Source organism: Cervus canadensis, chromosome 7 (genome assembly GCF_019320065.1).
Source record: "Cervus canadensis isolate Bull #8, Minnesota chromosome 7, ASM1932006v1, whole genome shotgun sequence".
In the NCBI taxonomy this organism is placed as follows: Eukaryota; Metazoa; Chordata; class Mammalia; order Artiodactyla; family Cervidae; genus Cervus; species Cervus canadensis.
This window is the reverse complement of record NC_057392.1, coordinates 43,793,570-43,811,029: the sequence shown is the minus strand read 5'-3', so window position 1 is coordinate 43,811,029 and position 17,460 is coordinate 43,793,570. Positions and strand designations below refer to the sequence as shown.

The window sequence follows — 17,460 nt, the reverse complement described above, 5'->3', positions numbered from 1 at the left end:
CATGGGTTTGATCCCTGGGTTGGGAAGATCCCCTAGAGGAGGGCATGGCAACCCACTCCAGTGTTCTTGCCTGGAGAATCCCCATGGACAGAGGAGCCTGGTGAGCTACAGTCCATGGTGTTGCAAAGAGTCAGACACAACTGAGCGATTAAGCACATAGCACATTCTCCTCACCACCGGAGGGCCTGACTCTAAAGCTGAAAAGCCCAACATTGGTTCAGTGGGGCCTGAGATCAGCAGAGGAAAGATGGAGAAAATGGCCCAGGGAGACCCTGAGAAGGTGGTTCTCCTGACCAGGAGGGAGCAAGGACGTACTGGTATATGGGCCCTGGGGGCAGAGAGAAGGAAGAGTTGGGGAGACTCTGCAGGGGGAGGAGCCTCAAGGTCACAGACAGACGTGTTTTGTTTGGTGTACATAGGGATTTCCAAAAATGCAAATAATAATGGCCTAAAAATAAAGGAACTTCACATAAATACAGAAGTATAGACTTTCTTTAGAAACGGGTAGATGTGGGCCCCCATCCTGGGATGGCAACAGTCTGGAGAAGAGGCGAGCTGAGTCACAGTCGTCCTGTCCAGATGGGGGTGCGTCCTCCACCTCCCCTGCCCCCTCCCTGTGCTCTTGTCTCGTGTGTGGCTCTCCAGCCCTGGGTTTGGGATCCACTGTTGAAGTATGAGTGCCAGGACTTGACGATGGGTTGGATGTGGGAGTTGAGGGAGAGGGAATCTGGGAATGCTGAGATGTGAGTCACAGTGGAAGGGATCCCACTGATACAAATGGGGGATGTGGGAAGAGTAGGTTAATGGACAAGGGTGACAGCTTCATTTGGGGCAGGTTGTGGAAGAAATGTCTGGGTATCACTGAGACAGGGGTGGCCTTGTGGTCTGGCCACCTGGGGAGCTGATGGAGCTGGAGGGGGGAATGGAAACCCTGGAGAAGAAGAAGCAGGGACCACCCATATCTATCAGAGTGAAAGAAGAGGGGATTGACGGGAGAAACTTGGAGAACTACAGATCTGGGGAAAAGAATGAGAAATGAGAGTTCAGGCCAAGGGAAAGGTTACAAAGAACCTAGACGGGGTAATGACAGAGAAGTGGGCACGGGGGCCAAGGTTTTCACGGCACTTGTCGTCTATGTTATCAGGCTCTGCAGCCCAAGGTGTTTCCTGCAGGTTCTGTGGGAGGGAGGGAAACGGCCAAAGCCCTTATTCCTACTGGTGCTGCTATGTTCACTAATTCCCCAAAGAGGTGGGAAATCAGCCATTGACATCATGTCAGTTTCACCCCTTTCAGGCCAATAGAGCGAGTCTTCTCTCTATTATTATAACTTTAATAATAACTTTAGGATGAAAGGCACTGTCCCTGACTGGAAGTTTTGGTATTGTCCCAGGAATGGGTAAGCAGGCTGTGTGCAAGTAGGAGCAAGGCAACTTCTGCTGCTGCTACAGACTCACAGGTTTGCTGTCATGGAAAATCTGAGGAGAGGCAGGAGGAACTGAGCGTTGGAGTCTGAGAACTCGACCTGTTGCTTCTGTCCCCTCCCCTCTCTGCCCTTGGGTTGTTCACATGTGAAATGCAGGACTGATTGGATCTCCTGGAGATCCAACCAATCATTCTAAAGGAAATGAGTCCTGAATATTCATTGGAAGGACTGATGCTAAAGCTGAGACTCCAATACTTTGGCCACACGATGCAAAAAACTGACTCATTGGGAAAGACCCTGATGCTGGGAAAGATTGGAGGCGGGAGGAGAAGTGGACGACAGAGGGTGAGATGGTGGATGGCATCACCAACTCAATGGACATGAGTTTGAGTAAACTCCAGGAGTTGGTGATGGACAGGGAGGCCTGGCGTGCTGCAGTTCATGGGGTCCCCAAATATTGGGACAGGACTGAGCAACTGAACTGAAACGCAGGAAGCCTGCCTGAGGGCTACATGGAGGCGGGAGGCTGAGCCCCGCCCCCCACCGGAAGTCGGTTCCTTCCCCAGGCACCAACCCCCACCTCGCCAGCCCGCCATTCCTTCCCACTCCCTCTGACACCACCAGCACAGAAGGCAGCAGATGTTACTGGTCTCACTTCATTTCCATAGATTTACAAGCATCCCTTTATGTGTGACTGAAAAATTGGGTGTAAATCCTATTTTAAGAACACAGTGGAACTCATTACTTGAAGAACGCTTTGGAAAATCCTTTGGGGCAGTGAATAATCATCCCTCTTTGGTAAAACTTTTGTGCCAGTGCTCATGAATTTCTTTGTCTGAAGTGCAGTTCACCTGTAAGATCTTTCCCGCAGTCTCTCCTTTGCATCTGTGACTGCCTTCTCCCAACCCCCGCATCCCAAAACACACTGCTCCCCTTCCTTGCACGAGTCATCTCCCATCTCTGCTCCTCTCTCCCCACCGGCTCCGCCTCTGAGTTCCCTGACTGTCCCCTCCTCAGTAGCCTCTTTCTTCCTCCCCAAGACTGTGGCCGTGACTTGGTGGTGATCTTTTACCTGCTACCGCTCTTCCTTCTTTAGAAATTCAGGCATAGAGGAATCTCAAGCCAGCAGTGTTTGTGGCATGTTGAGTGACTGGGTGGGAGTACATAGCGTGGGTGTGGTAGGCAGCATAAGTGGAGGTGTCATCTTATGCAGCAAAGGAGCTTTGCAGACGTGGTTCAGTGAAGGACCTTGAGGTGGAGAACATCCTGGACTGTCCAGGTGGGCCCATTGTCATCACAAAGGTCCTTAAAAGCAGGAGAGCTTTCCCAGGTAAGACCTGGTGTGGAGAGAAGAGAAAACTGGGCAGGTGTGTGGGGTCTCAAGGGTGAATGAGGGCTCAGAGCTGCCTATCTTTGTACACATGCAGGGTCACAGACTGGAAGCCAGTCAGGAGCCTGTGTGGGCTGTGGGGCTTTGAAGATAAAAGCCACAGATAGAGGGCCAAACAAACCTTGTGCACACCAGGACCAAGGGACCCCACAGGGACTGAGGCAGAACTGTGTTTGAGCATTTCTTGTGAAGGTATGGGTCAGCAGTGGACTGCCTCAGGGACAGGGGCTCTGGGTGTAGCAGACTTGGGTATGGCATAAGCCCTCTTGGAGGAGGTTGCCATTAACCCCACCATAGAGCTGCCAGAACTTACACAGGACTGGGAAATAGACTCTTGGAGGGCACAAAGAGAACCTTGTGTGCACCAGGACCGAGGAGAAAGGAGCAGTGATCCCACAAGAGACTGACCTAGACTTGCCTAGGAGTGTCCAGGAGTCTCCAGTGGAGGTGTGGGTTGGTGGTGGCCTGCTGCAGAGTTGGGGGCAGGGATCTTTTGAAGGAGGTTGCCATTATCTTCATTACCTCCACCATAGTTTAGAAAGAAGTGAAAGTGAAGTTGCTCAGTCGTGTCCAACTCTTTGCGACCCTGTGGACTGTAGCCCACCAGGCTCCTCTGTCCATGGGATTCTCCAGGCAAGAATACTGGAGTGGGTTGCCATTTCCTTCTCTAGGGGATCTTCCTGACCTAGGGATCAAACCCAGGTCTCCCGCATTGCAGGCAGACGCTTTAACCTCTGAGCTACCAGGGAAGCCTCCCAACGTAGTTTGGCCCCAGATAAATAGCAGGAAGGTGACACAGCTCCACCCATCAAAGGGAAATTGGATTAAAGATTTACTGGGCATTGCCCTGCCCATCAGAATAAGACCCAGTTTCTCCATCAGTCAGTCTCTCCCATCAGGAAGCTTCAGTAAGCTTCTTATCCTTCTCCATCAGGGGGCAGACAGAATGCAAACCACAGTCACAGAAAACTAACGAATCTGATCACATGGACCACAGCCTTGTCTAACTCAATGAAACTATGAGCCATGCCATGTAGGGCCACCCAAGACAGACGGGTCATGATAGAGAGTTCTGACAAAACGTGGTCCACTGGAGAAGGGAATGGCAAACCGCTTCAGTATTCTTGCCTTGAGAACCCCATGAACAGTATGAAAAGGCAAAAAGATAGGACACTGAAAGATGAACTCCCCAGGTTGGTAGCTGCCCAATATGCTACTGGAGATCAGAGATATAAATCCAGAAAGAATGAAGAGATGGAGCCAAAGCAAAAACAACACCCAGTTGTGGATGTGACTGGTGATAGAAGCAGAGTCCAATGCTGTAAAGAGCAATATTGCATAGGAACCTGGAATGTTAGGTCCATGAATCAACGCAAATTAGAAGTGGTCAAACAGGAGATGGCAAGAGTGAACATTGACATTTTAGGAATCAGTGAACTAAAATGGACTGGAATGGGTGAATTTAACTCAGATGACCATTTTATTTACTATTCTGGGCAAGCACCCTTAGAAGAAATGGAGTAGCCATCATAGTCAACAAAAGAGTCCAAAATGCAGTACTTAGATGTAATCTCAAAAATGACAGAATGATCTCTGTTCGTTTCCAAGGCAAACCATTCAATATCACGATAATCCAAGTCTATGCCCCAACCAGTAATGCTGAAGAAACTGAAGTTGAACAGTTCTATGAATATCTACAAGACCTTCTAGAATTAACACCCCCAAAAGATGTCCTTTTCATCATAGGGGGCTGGAATGCAAAAGTAGAAAGTCAAGAAACACCTAGAGTAACAGGCAAATTTGGCCTTGGAGTACAGAATGAAGCAGGGCAAAGGCTAACAGACTTTTACCAAGAGAATGCACTGGTCATATCAAACACCCTCTTCCAACAACACAAGAGACGACTCTACACATGGACATCACCAGATGGTCAATACTGAAATCAAATTGATTATATTTTTTGCAGCCAAAGATGGAGAAGCTCTATACAGTTGGCAAAAACAAGACCAGGAGCTGATTGTGGCTCAGATCATGAACTCCTTATTGCTAAATTCAGACTTAAATTGAAGAAAGAGAAAACCACTAGACCATGCAGGTATGACCTAAATCAAATCCCTTACATACAGTGGAAGTCAGAAGTAGATTCAAGGGATTAGATCTGATAGACATAGCGCCTGAAGAACTATGGATGGAGTTTCATGACATTGTACAGGAGACAGGGATCAAGATCATCCACAAGAAAAAGAAATGCTGAAAAGCAAAATGTCTGTCTGAGGAGGCCTTACAAATAGCTGAGAAAAGAAGAGAAGTGAAAAGCAAAGGAGAAAAGGAAAGATATACCCATTTGAATGCAGAGTTCCAAATAACTAGGAGAGATAAGAAAGCCTTCCTCAGTGATCAGTGCAAAGAAAGAAAGGAAAACAATAGAATTGGAAAGACTAGAGATCTCTTCAAGAAAATTAGAGATACCAAGGGAACATTTCATGCAAAGATGGGCTCAATAAAGGACAGAAATGGTATAGACCTAACAGAAGCAGAAGATATTAAAAAGAGGTGGCAAGAATACACAGGAGAACTATACAAAGAAGATCTTCATGACCCAGAGAACCACGATGGTATGATCACTCACCTAGAGCCAGACATCCTGAAATGTGAAGTCAAGTGGGCCTTAGGAAGCATCATTACAAACAAATGGAATTCCACTTGAGCTCTTTCAAATCCTAAAAGATGATGCTGTGAAAGTGCTGCACTCAATATGCCAGCAAATTTGGAAAACTCAGCAGTGGCCACAGGACTGGAAAAGATCAGTTTTCATTCCAATCCCAAAGAAAGGAAATGCCAAAGAATGCTCAAACTGCCACACAATTGCACTCATCTCACACACTAGCAAAGTAATGCTCAAAATTCTCCAAGCCAGGCTTCAACAGTATGTGAACCATGAACTTCCAGATGTTCAAGCTGGATTTAGGAAAGGCAGAGGAACCAGAGATCAAATAGCCAACATCCGTTGGATTATCAAAAAAGCAAGAGGGTTACAGAAAAACATATATTTCTGCTTTATTGACTATGCCAAAGCCTTTGACTGTGTGGATCACAACAAACTGTGGGAAATTCTTCAAGAGATGGGAATACCAGACCACCTGACCTGCCTCCTGAGAAATCTGTATGCAGGTCAAGAAGCAACACTTAGAACTGGACATGGAACAACAGACTGGTTCCAAATAAGAAAAGGAGTATGTCAAGGCTGTATATTGTCACCCTGCTTATTTAATTTATATGCAGAGTACATCATGAGAAATGCTGGGCTGGAGGAAGCACAAGCTGGAATCAAGATTGCCAGGAGAAATATCAATAACCTCAGATATGCAAATAACACCACCTTTATGGCAGAAAGCAAAGACAACCTAAAGAGCCACCTGATGGAAGTATAAGAGGAAGGTGAAAAAGTTGGCTTAAATCTTGACATTCAGGAAACTAACATCATGGCATCTGGTCCCATCACTTCATGGCAAGTAGACGGGGAAACAGTGAGAAACTTTATTTTGGGGGGCTCCAAAATCACTGCAGATGGTGACTGCAGCCATGAAATTAAAAGCCACTCACTCCTTGGAAGAAAAGTTATGACCAATCTAGACAGCATATTAAAAAGTAGAGACATTACTTTGCCAATAAAGGTCCATCTAGTCAAGACTATGGTTTTTCCAGTAGTCATGTATGGATGTGAGAGTTGGACTATAAAGAAAGCTGAGCACCAGAGAATTGATGCTTTTGAACTGTGGTGTTGGAGAAGACTCTTGAGAGTCCCTTGGACTGCAAGGAGATCCAACTAGTCCATCCTAAAGGAAATCAGTCCTGAATATTCATTGGAAGGACTGATGTTGAGGCTGAAACTCCAATACTTTGGCCACCTGATGCGAAGAACTGACTCACTAGAAAAGACCCTGATGCTGGGAAAGATTAAAGGCGGGAGGAGAAGGGGACAACAGAGGATGAGATGGTTGGATGGGATCACCAACTCAATGGACCTGAGTTTTAGTAAACTCCGGGAGTTGGTGATGGATAGGGAGGCCTGGCGTCCTGCAGTCCATGCGGTTGCAGAGTTGTACATGACTGAGCGATTGAACTGAAACTGAAGATGGCCATGCAACTGTCGAAGAAGGGCTAGAGAGGGGCAGGGCTCCTGGCTCTGAAGATGGACTGTGGGCTGCCTCTAAAAGCTGGAAAAACAAGGAAGTGGATCCTCCCTGAGAGACTCCAGGAAGGAATGTGGCTCTGCCCACACCTTGATTTCAGCCCAGGGGGACCCATGTCAGACTTCTAACCTGCAGACTGGAGAGAATGAATGTGTGTTCTTTGAAGCCACCAGGTCATTGCTTATAGCAGCAGCAGGAAATGAAGACAGTGGCAGCGCACAGTCCACCCAGACGTCTGTCCTCACACCTAACCTGTCTCAAAAGAGAGCCTCATTCACTGTATATCCAAGGACTCACCGGAAATTGCCCCCTAGTGGTTTCAGCTCATCCTGGTCTTCATCTAACTCCTGTGACCCACACCTCAGCCTGGGCTGTCTGATGCCCCGGCCAGGTACCAGGGTGCGCATGGACAGTAGGGGGCTCACTTCACTCACTGATCAGGGGCAAGTATGCCTTGGGGGGAGTGAGGGTCTGACAGTGGGCACCAGACTGCGGGGAGAGCAGGAGAAGACCTTTTCCTCTGGGGGGTCAGCAGCACACTCCCTGGGGTCTCCTGGTCCTCTTCAATCCTGTGGATTTTAGAAGCTGTTTTCAAAAAAATTTGGTAGCATACACACAACGTGAAATTTACCATCTTAACCATTCTTGTGTACAGTTAATTGGTATTACAAACATTCACATTGTTGTGCAGTTGCAATGGAGCAGGACCATATAGTCCTTTCCCACACACCATGTCCTCTGCCTGCCTCTTGCCTCTGGAAAACTTTAATCAAAGAATAAGTTTAATCAGAGAAGTGAGAAATGTGAAAACAAAGGAAAACAGAAAAAGGAGACTAATAATATAGTCTTTAAGCATAGTCAAGAATCTTTAGCTCTTTCTCAAGGGCTATAGATAATATTCTGAGCCATATCCTCTGAGTTATAGACACCAAAACACCAGTGGAGAAGTTAACTACATGATGACAGACTGTACTCAGGCCATGAGCTGCCACAGTTGTGAGAATTGACCGCAAAACAATGGGAACAAATGGGCCCTGGAACTTCATCTGAAACAATCAAGATGATGCTGGTCAGACCACTGCCTGTTAGAAGATGACTGTTAGAGATGGCTGCGCTGTTTCTGCATGTAAACACCACTCCCACCCCCCCACCCCCGACACACACACACACACACACACACTTTTGTCTGTAAAAGCTCTTATCCCCTGCTTGTCAGTGGGGGAATCGGCCTTTGGACAGACATCCACCACCCTCCCTCTGCCCCAGTTGCCAGCATCTGAAATAAAGCAAACTTTCCTTTCCACCAACCTAGCCTGTTTGCTGGCTTAATGAGTGGTAAGCAGCCGGACCGCCCACACATACCTTTTGGTAACACAACCATCATCTCCACCCATCTACAGAACTCTTCATCTTGCATACTGAAACCCTGTACCCAGTACATAGCAACTCGCCATTCTCCCCTCTCTCCAGCCCCTGGTAACCACCATTCTACTTTCCGTCTCTGTAAATTTGACTACTCTTCATATGACTAGAATCATACAATATTTGTCCTTTTGTGTCTGGCTTATTTCATTCAGCATATGTCTTCAAGGTTCGTCATGTTGTATATGTGTACAAGTTCCTTCCTTATAAAAGGCTGAGTGCTGCTGCTGCTGCTGCTAAGTCGATTCAGTCGTGTCCAACTCTGTGCGACCCCGTAAACTGAAGCCCACCAGGCTCCTCCGTCCATGGGATTTTCCAGGCAAGAATACTGGAGTAGGGTGCCATTGCCTTCTCCGAAAAGGCTGAATAATATTCCATTATATACCACATTTTTAAAAAATTCATTCTTCATTTGATTGACACTTGGGTTGCTTATCCTTTGGGCTATTTTGAATAATGCTGTGATGTATATGGGTATACAAATATCTTTTTGAGTCCCTGCTTTCATTTGGGGGGGATATATACAGGCATGGGCTTCCCAGGTAGTGCTAGTGGTAAAGAACCTGCCTGCCAATGCAGGAGACCTGGGTTCCATCCCTGGGTTGGGAAGATCCCCTGGAGGAGGGCATGGCAACCCACTCCAGTATTCTTGCCTGGAGAGTTCCGTGGACAGAGGAGCTTAGCAGACTACAGTCCGTAGGGTCACAAAGAGTCGGACAGGACTAAAGTGACTTAGCACACACGCACATACAGGCATAGCTTGGAGATGTTATGGGTTCAGTTCCAGATTACAGTGATAAAGCAAAGATCACTATATAGCAAGTCATAGGAATGTTTTGGTTTTCCAGTGCGTATTAGGGTTATATTCACACTATACTGTAGTCTAGTAAGTGTGCAATAGCATTATGTCTAGAAAACTGTATATGCCTCAAGTTAAAATACTTTATTACTAAAAAATGCCAAAACAATAGTAACATCAAAGATCAATGATCACAGATCATCGTAACAAATATAATAATAATGAAAAAGCTTGAAATATTGCAAGAATTACCAAAATATGACAGAGAGACATGAAGTGAACAAATGCTGTTGGAAAATGACACTGATAGAGTTATTCAAGGAAGGCTTACCACAAACCTTCAATTTGTTTAAAAAAAAAAAAAAGAAAGAAAAATCTTTGAAGCACAATAAAGCAGAGCTCAATACAATGAGGTATGCCTGCACCCAGAAGTGAAATTACTGGGTCACATGGTAATTCTATTTGTATTTTTTTGAGGCACCACCACATTGTTTTCCATAGCAGCTGCACTATTGTACATTCTTATCAACCCCATTTAACCATTTTGTAGTCCGCGGCATTAGGAACATTCACGCTGTTGTGCAACCATCAGCAGCACCATGCCTCTCTGTCGGTGTTCTCTAGGTTATATAACTGCCTCTCCAGATGCTCAGAACCATGCCCTGGTTTGTGAGTCAAAATGGACCCTCCCCACAAAGATTTATGTTGAGTAGTGGATCTTTCATTGAAACCCCAAGGAAACCCAGGCCTTTAGCTGGATTTGTGGGCTGTTTTTGAGCTGTAAGCATGTTTTCAAATGCAGTTTTCATTTTATACAGCAACTGAATATCTGATAGCAAAATATTTCCATGGAAAGAGCTTGCCCACGGGGAGGAGAAAAAGGAGGCTGCTCTAATGAATAGATAAGCTTGATTTGTGTTTGGCAACATCCTTAGTGTTTAATTCCAGCAATTAAAGTAGGCAAGTCTCCTTTATTTTCTTCTCCATGTGAAAACAATTAAATATTACAGAATGTCTGAAAGACAGGAAAAAGTCCCTACTCATGATCTTACCACCTTAGGGTGACCACCACCACCGCCACTGTTCATATTATTTTTCCGACAAGGTATGAACCAAGCATGCTACTCACCTTATTTCATTTAAGCTGCACTGCAACCATGAGGCAGGGTCCTGGATCTAATTCCTGGTGTCTCCCTGAGCGCCAGGTTCTCTCCTCCTGTGTTTGGTCCAGCCACATGTCATCTCCTCATGAGGTTCACACTTGCTTCTTCTGCCAAGCGATGTAAATATTCCCTTTCTATTCTTATTTCCAGTTCTAACATTGTGTTGATATACTCTGTTCAGAGGAACAAGTCTAGATTTTGTGATTATAAATACAGAATGGCTGTGGGCTGTGTTTTATAAGTTTCCCCATCTGCAAATGCTTACTGGAGCAGCCTGAGCTCCATGCCCAAGGATCTGTCAAATAATGCCATTTTCCTGGGTGGTGCACTGAGACTGTGCAAGGAGCAGGCTCTGGAGCCTCACTGCCTGGATTTGGGTCTGGCTTCTACCAATTTGGCCTTATACTAGTTACTTAGCAGGTCTGTGCCTCAGTTTGCCCATCTATGAAATGGGCAAATGGGCATGATAATAATACCTGCTTTGTAGGGTTATTGTGTGGATTAAATGGCATAATACAAAGAGCACAGCACACATCCTGATACAAAATAACATGGTCTTTGTTGTTGCTGTTGTTGTTATTAACTAGTCTTGGTTTTCCCATCAGGTCCCTGCCCAACCTTAAGCTGGATACTCTACCCCAAGCTTCACTTGGCTCAGGCTTAAAGCAATCTTTAATAGCCCTTCCTATCAACTGTCTGTGTTCGCATTTTCCCTTCCATCCTCCCCATAGGTTTATTTGCAGTTAGGGGGTGTGGGTGGGCCTGCAGGAAGGATGGCAGACCCTGATGACAAATTCATCACTTGGAGTTTGCTAGGACAGAGGAGAGGTGACTCCAGCCAGCTCCACCCAGCCCGGAGAGCAGAATACAAAGAGAACAAACTTGCCGGGGAAAGGGGATACGGTGGGGTGGCATCCGTTACCCTTACCCTGAGGTTTCAGAGCTGAAAAGTGCTAGGAAACCTCTGCCCCTCCCCCACCTGGTCCCAGTCTTCTCTGGGGCCCCAGCCGCCCAGATGGTCTAAATGGGAAGAAAAGGGGGAAATCCGTATCCAATCTGCTCTATTCAGAGCAATGGGAAGGAATCTGCATCTCAATTTTATCATTGTGCTGAGCTTGGCTAAGCTTTGCCCCCCAAGTGGTGAGTGATAGGTGGGTGGGAAGATGGCATTTGTGATCTTGGGTGGGGGGGGGGGCAGCCCCCATGCTTTCCCCTCCCCACCAAACCACAGGCAGATGGTGTTCTTTCCTGCTCTTGGTTCCCCCTATTTCCTCTTCTTTTCTTTTTCTTCTCTTTTTCTCCTTTCCCAGGCAAGCAGCCAAGTGGAGACTTTGAATGGAGGCAAGGAGGGAGGAACCCAGGGAAGGAGAACGAGCCGAGCCCCCTTCCCCAAGGGTCCCCGAGGGCTCAAGGGCTGAGCAGTGGTGGGGACAGAAGGGAGTCTCTCAGTTTATCCCATCCACCCTGGCCCCTGGCCATCCAGTAAAGGCTGGACCCAGGGCTGCCAGGCTACTATCAGAGCCCTAGGGGTGCAGCTCTGCCCTGACCGTGCAACCTCTGGAATGGCTTTCTCCAGAGTCACTCAGGACTGGAAAAACTGGCCCCCACAGCCAGACTCACAGGAGACTGACTTGTGGCAGAAAGTCAGCTCAATAATTTATAGCCAGAAAGTGCTCTCCTTGATCTGGAAGCCAACTCAGGAAACCAAATGAAACTCTGAAGCTTGCTTAGAGAGCACACAGAGCCAGGGTCAGCAGATACGAGGAGGGCTGGGGCCAGTTCTCCACCAGGGAGGGTGGTGTGTGGAGTGGCCCCGAGGTGGGCTGCAGCAGCAGACAGTCCTGGGTTCAGATCACTCTGTTATCAACTGGTGTTGTGCATGCCTCAGTTTTGCTCATGTCTATTTCCTCTCACCAACTGAGCATAGTGATCCACGGGCATCGCGCAGCTTTCTTGCCAAACTGCCATGAGGTCTTGGAGGGAAGAGTTTAGCGCGGTGCCTGGCACATTCTCAACAGTCAGCAGCCATGTTTATTCAAGCCATCATCTTTCAGGGTCTCTTCCTTTCTGATTATACTTCTTTAGCAATCAAAAGACACCCTGGCTGCTCTGGGTACAACTAACTTGCAGCATTAATTTGAATGGTCTCCACTGCTGCCTTGGAGGAAATGACAACTCACTGAAGTATTCTTGCCTGGAGAGTCCCATGGACAGAGGAGCCTGGCAGACTATAGTCCATGGGGTCACAAAGAGGTGGGCATGACTGAAGCAACCTAACACACACACCACTGCTGCCTTGGCTCAGCTCTCTGACCCACACCCCTCCCACTTGCTCCTCCAGCCCCTGCTAGCTTCTCTCCAGGGCTGTGCCCTGCAGTTGGGCAGGTGCTAGTGAGGCTGAGACCCAGCTACACTCTGAGCATGGGCTGGGCTCTCCCAGAGGAAGAGGTACCCAATTCCAGTTCTCAGACAGGTGGCCTGCTCTAACCTATCCCTCCCACTGCCCCTGCCACCTACCTCTCCAAAGCATAGATTCAACCACATCCTTCCACTGCTCCAAACTATCGACACATCCTCCTTTTCAGCAGAAGAAAACCTCCTGATGCTACAGGTTCGTGCTGAAGTCTCCCTCATTTGGCCCCAGTCTTCCTTTCCAGACTCATCTCTTGCTGCTCTCTTCCCCAGCCTCACTAGATGATGCAAGGATGGACCACGGCCGCGCCTCTGCCTGTGCCCTTACCAGTTCAATGCTCTGGAATGCTCTTCTTCCCGATGGCTGGGAGAGCTCCTCTTCTTTCCTCAAGGCCCTATTTGAGTTTCACCTTTTACAGGAGGGTCTAGACCTCCATCCCACTGGCATCCTCTCGCTTCCCTTTCCCAGGGAAAGGGACTCTGCTTCCTGTTCATCTCCTCTTCATACTTCCTTCTCTTTTGTGGGACCATAAGCACAGGGGAGCTGGGACACCCCCCTGTTTCCTTCTACTGAATGGAATGACGGATGACTCGATGATCCAGCTTCTCCTCCCAGAGGCAAGTCTGGATAGTGGGCCTTGCAAGCAGGAAGAGCATGGTTGTGTAGGGAGTGTGCTGGGAGGTCAGTGTGGGTTCTGTGGGGGGTCAGCTCACACACACACTCTCCACCCCTGTCTCCCTCATCCTTCTCCCCAAAGAGGATCAAAGGTCCCTATAGGACTGCGGTCCTTCCTGGACCCTGGGCCTGGCCCTCTGCCCTTTTTTCTCTCTCCTTCATTCTCAGTCAGCAATTTCATCCCCTCCCACGGTTGCAGCTAATCCTCCTCCCACTATTTGAGCTGGGAAAATGAGCTCTGGAGAAGTCCCATGAAGGCGAGGAGTCCTCAAGGGGCCGCCCACGTGGGTGTGCGTTCTCTTTCTCTGTCTCTCTCTCACACAACACACACAAACATGCATTCACATGCTTCCAAGCACCATCACAGTGACCCCATATTGAGGACCACAGGGACCTGGGGCAGCAGCGGGAAAGAAAACAGTAGAATGTCTGGCCACGGCTTTGGGAACATGCTCTCCTCGTCACCGAGGTTCCCCCAAATAACAAGAGTCCACTGGGGCTGCTCTCCCAGCCCCTCTTCTAGAGCACCCCACACCGTGCCAGTGACAAGCACTTGGAGACAGGGCAAAGCACGGGCTTTTTGTGCCCTCTGAGCATCCAGACCCCAGGACCAGGTCACTGTCTCTGCCGAGTGACGGCTTATTCCTCAGGAGACTGTCTCCTCTCCCCTAGTGAACTATAAGCTCCACGAAAGCAGGGACCGAGCCTTTGTCCTGTGGGTGTTCCACCTCTCCCACTTCCTTTATCTATATAGGAAACTGCACATAGTAGGCATTCAGCAAATGCTCAGTGAAGTATGTATAAACAAATGTAGGGAGAACCTGGGAAGACACTTAGGTGGCTAGGTGAGTGTTTTATGTGCATGAAACATTTATACAAATGGATTTCATAAAAGGCCTGCTCTGTGCCAGACTTAGTTCTGGGAGCGTGATGACAAGCATTCTATCCAAAGCAAGGACACATTAGCCTTATTTTACAGGTGACAAAACTAAGGTTTGCACCCAGGCCTGGCAGCCTCCCAAGCTCTGGGCTTTCTATGGAACTCTGCAAGCCTCAGGAAGGTGGCATGGCCTCCACTACACACTGCCAGTGGAGAAATCCTATGATTATTTTAATGTCAGACATATTAGAAATAGAAATTCCTGATTGTCTTAGGCATATGGGTTGTAGGCATGAGAAATCCAACTGTGTGGAATAGGAATGGTGCTTGGTTAATGATACCTGAGAGCTGAAAAACAAGGGCTTAAATAAATTAGGAGTGAATTATTCAAAAATAATAATAACAATAGCCGACTTTTATACAGCACCTCCCTGGAGGAGGAGATGGCAACCCACTCCAGTATTCTTGCCTAGAGACTCCCATGGACAGAGGAGCCTGGTGGGCAGTCCATGGGGTCACAAAGAGTCAGACACAACTGAGCACACATCCAGCTCCTACTTTGTGGCAGGTGCTGATCTAAGCCTATTAGACAAAGTAACTCATTAAATGTTTGCAGCGACTCTATGAGCGAGGGATTACTCTCCCCATTTCACAGACAAGGGACAGACCCCAAAGTGTGATGATCAGACATGGACAAGAAGCCTGAAGGTAGGCAGAGCAGGGCTCCTTCTGTCATCAGCAGCCCAGATTCCATGTCTTTCTGCACCACGATCCTTACCATGTGACTAGAGGTCACCTAAAGCTGCAAGGCTGCCCATACCTGCAGGCCAGGCAGGAAGGGAGCCTTCTCAGCCACTTCCCCTCAGGCCCCATGCAACTTTCCACAGTGTTTCATTGGCCACTCAGTCTGGAAGCAGGGCACACTGCCCCCACCCCACCCCTGCTGATGCACAGGCTCCTTTAGGAAGAAGGAGGGTGAGAATGGACACTGAGGAGATAATACTACCTTATCTGACATGACTCCAGGCAAAAACAGGGAGTTTGATTACAAGGATCTGGGAGGGGGTGGCTCATGGAAGTAGAACACAGACCTCAACTGGGAACTGAAAGGCTGGCAGCATCCCAGGGAGTCTCTGCTCTCCTGTCACTGGTCTCTGACTTCAGATCATCTCTGCTCCTCTCAGCCCACAGGACAGGTGGAAGGTGGCATTCTTTGGGGCCATTAGTGTTCCAGGTTCCTCTACAATGACCAACCTGACTCTGGGCTTGGGGTAGGGAGTCTATACCCAAATGGCTAGGGGGAGCATATGATTGGTCTGCTGTGACCACAGGACTTCCCTTGGTGCAGGCAGCTGTGGTGGGTGGGGACAGAGTACGTGTGAGCCTGCTGGGGGCCTATCCCTTTGATATGTGGCTGGAGAGATCATTTCCAAAGATGGGGACTTCTTGGGAGTTGGGAAGTCAGCCCCCACCCCAAGTATCTAGAAAGAGCTCAGGAAGTCAGACCCTGTAACCCTCTGTGACCCAGAGGTTGACCACCTTCTCCTGTCTCACTGTGGCAGCCTTTTTCACTATGGCAACCCCTGCCCTGCTGATGTCCTCAGGCCTTGGTTCATGGAGCCCTGGCTATGTGCATCTGCTGCTACAGCACCATTCCCTGCCTCTGGGCTCCTTCTGTTCCTCTTCTGAACCCCTCTTAAGGTCTCCTGGCTTTCTTGCCAAGGGCAGAGGAGGTCCCTGAAGGTGATGGACAACTAGGCTGGGCATGGCCCTTGTGGAATTCCTGAAGTCAGCATCTCCACCACCGCGCATCCTCAGGGTTGAAACACTCACCTCAACAAAGACTCTTCCTGTCTGCTCCCTAATGAGTGTTCAGGCTGCCTGTCTCTGGGTGACTCTGGTCTGTGTGCTGCTCCCTTGTCTGAAAGCTGTTCTGGCTCTCTCTCCCTTTTTCCTCCTCCCTCACCTGAGCAGACGAGACCTGGAATCCAGGTCCTGTTCTCAGTCCCTGCCCCTCCCACCCTCAGTCCTGGGCTGTGTACGCTTCCCTTCTCCTCAGACAGCAGGTATGCTGTGCTGGGGCCCAGGTGGGCACAGTGATTTCAACAAGCAATTATTGATTCAGGAGGAACTTGGAGGACATATTCACATGAAAACCGTAATACGAGCAGAACTTCTGCTGCAGAAATTAGGTACTTTTAGACCTGGGGTCCAGGGGAGAGGAAGGGGCCCAGGCGCGTGCATGTGTGTGTGCTAAGTCACCTCAGCCATGTCTGACTCTTTGCCACCCTATAGATTGTAGCCCACCAGGCTCCTCTGTCCTTGGGATTCTCGAGGCAAGAATACTGGAATGGGTTGCTGTTTCCTCCTCCAGGGGATCTTCCCAGCCCAGGGATGGAACCTGAGTCTCTTATGTCTTCTGCATTGGCAGGCAGGCTCTTTACCACTAACACTACTTGGGAAGTCCCAGGATGTATGCCTAATTCAGGCTGGAGGAACCCAGAATCTGGCCACACAGAGGGCCAGGCTTGGGGACTCGGGGTGACACAGAAGCCTGGGAAAGAACCATAGGACAAGTGGAGGGTTGGGAATAATGGGGGGAGAGCAGTTATCATACTGCCTTGGATGTCCTGAGGGGCTGATAGAAGAAAAGCCCCAGCTAAAGTCTAAAAGGATGATATTTGCATATGTATTGACCATCGCCAATTAGGCGTTAATATCAGCCAGGGCCCCCACAGGAAACAGATGGTACACACAAATTGGGAAATTCGAGGGCAGTTTAATAAAGGAACTGTTTACAGAGGGGTGGGAAGGGCTTGGGGAACCATATGGGAAAGCTCACTGTGCAGTACCCTGGGGCTGATAACCAGGAGTGTGGTACACCCCTAGGCCTGAAGGGAGGAAGGAAGGAGTGATGTTGAAACCTGGAGGCAGAGAAGCTGCAGGAAAGGAGCTCTGACCTTCCGTGGAGGGATGCAGCAGCCCACTCTCTTGCTTCCTGACCCCCTCACTGCCTCCCCCTCCCCATCTTCTGCCTGTGCCCCCTATGGACCAGAGGGAAGGAGGCCCCTGAAGCAGTCCAGGCCCATAGCAAGGAGAAGG

At 48.6% G+C, this 17,460-nt stretch overlaps 1 protein-coding gene and 1 long non-coding RNA gene across 4 annotated transcripts in view; one reads left to right on the top strand and one right to left on the bottom strand.

The window, feature by feature from the left end:
- SEMA5B (semaphorin 5B) overlaps positions 1 to 17,460 on the top strand; it is a 126,595-nt gene that overhangs the window by 62,903 nt on the left and 46,232 nt on the right. The gene's annotated exons all lie outside the window — the stretch shown is intronic.
- LOC122444640 lies at positions 1,793 to 13,589 on the bottom strand. Its single transcript, XR_006270333.1, has 3 exons — positions 10,357 to 13,589; positions 7,136 to 7,575; positions 1,793 to 2,760 (listed from the first exon to the last, which is right to left on the bottom strand). It is a non-coding gene; the product is annotated as an uncharacterized LOC122444640 (long non-coding RNA).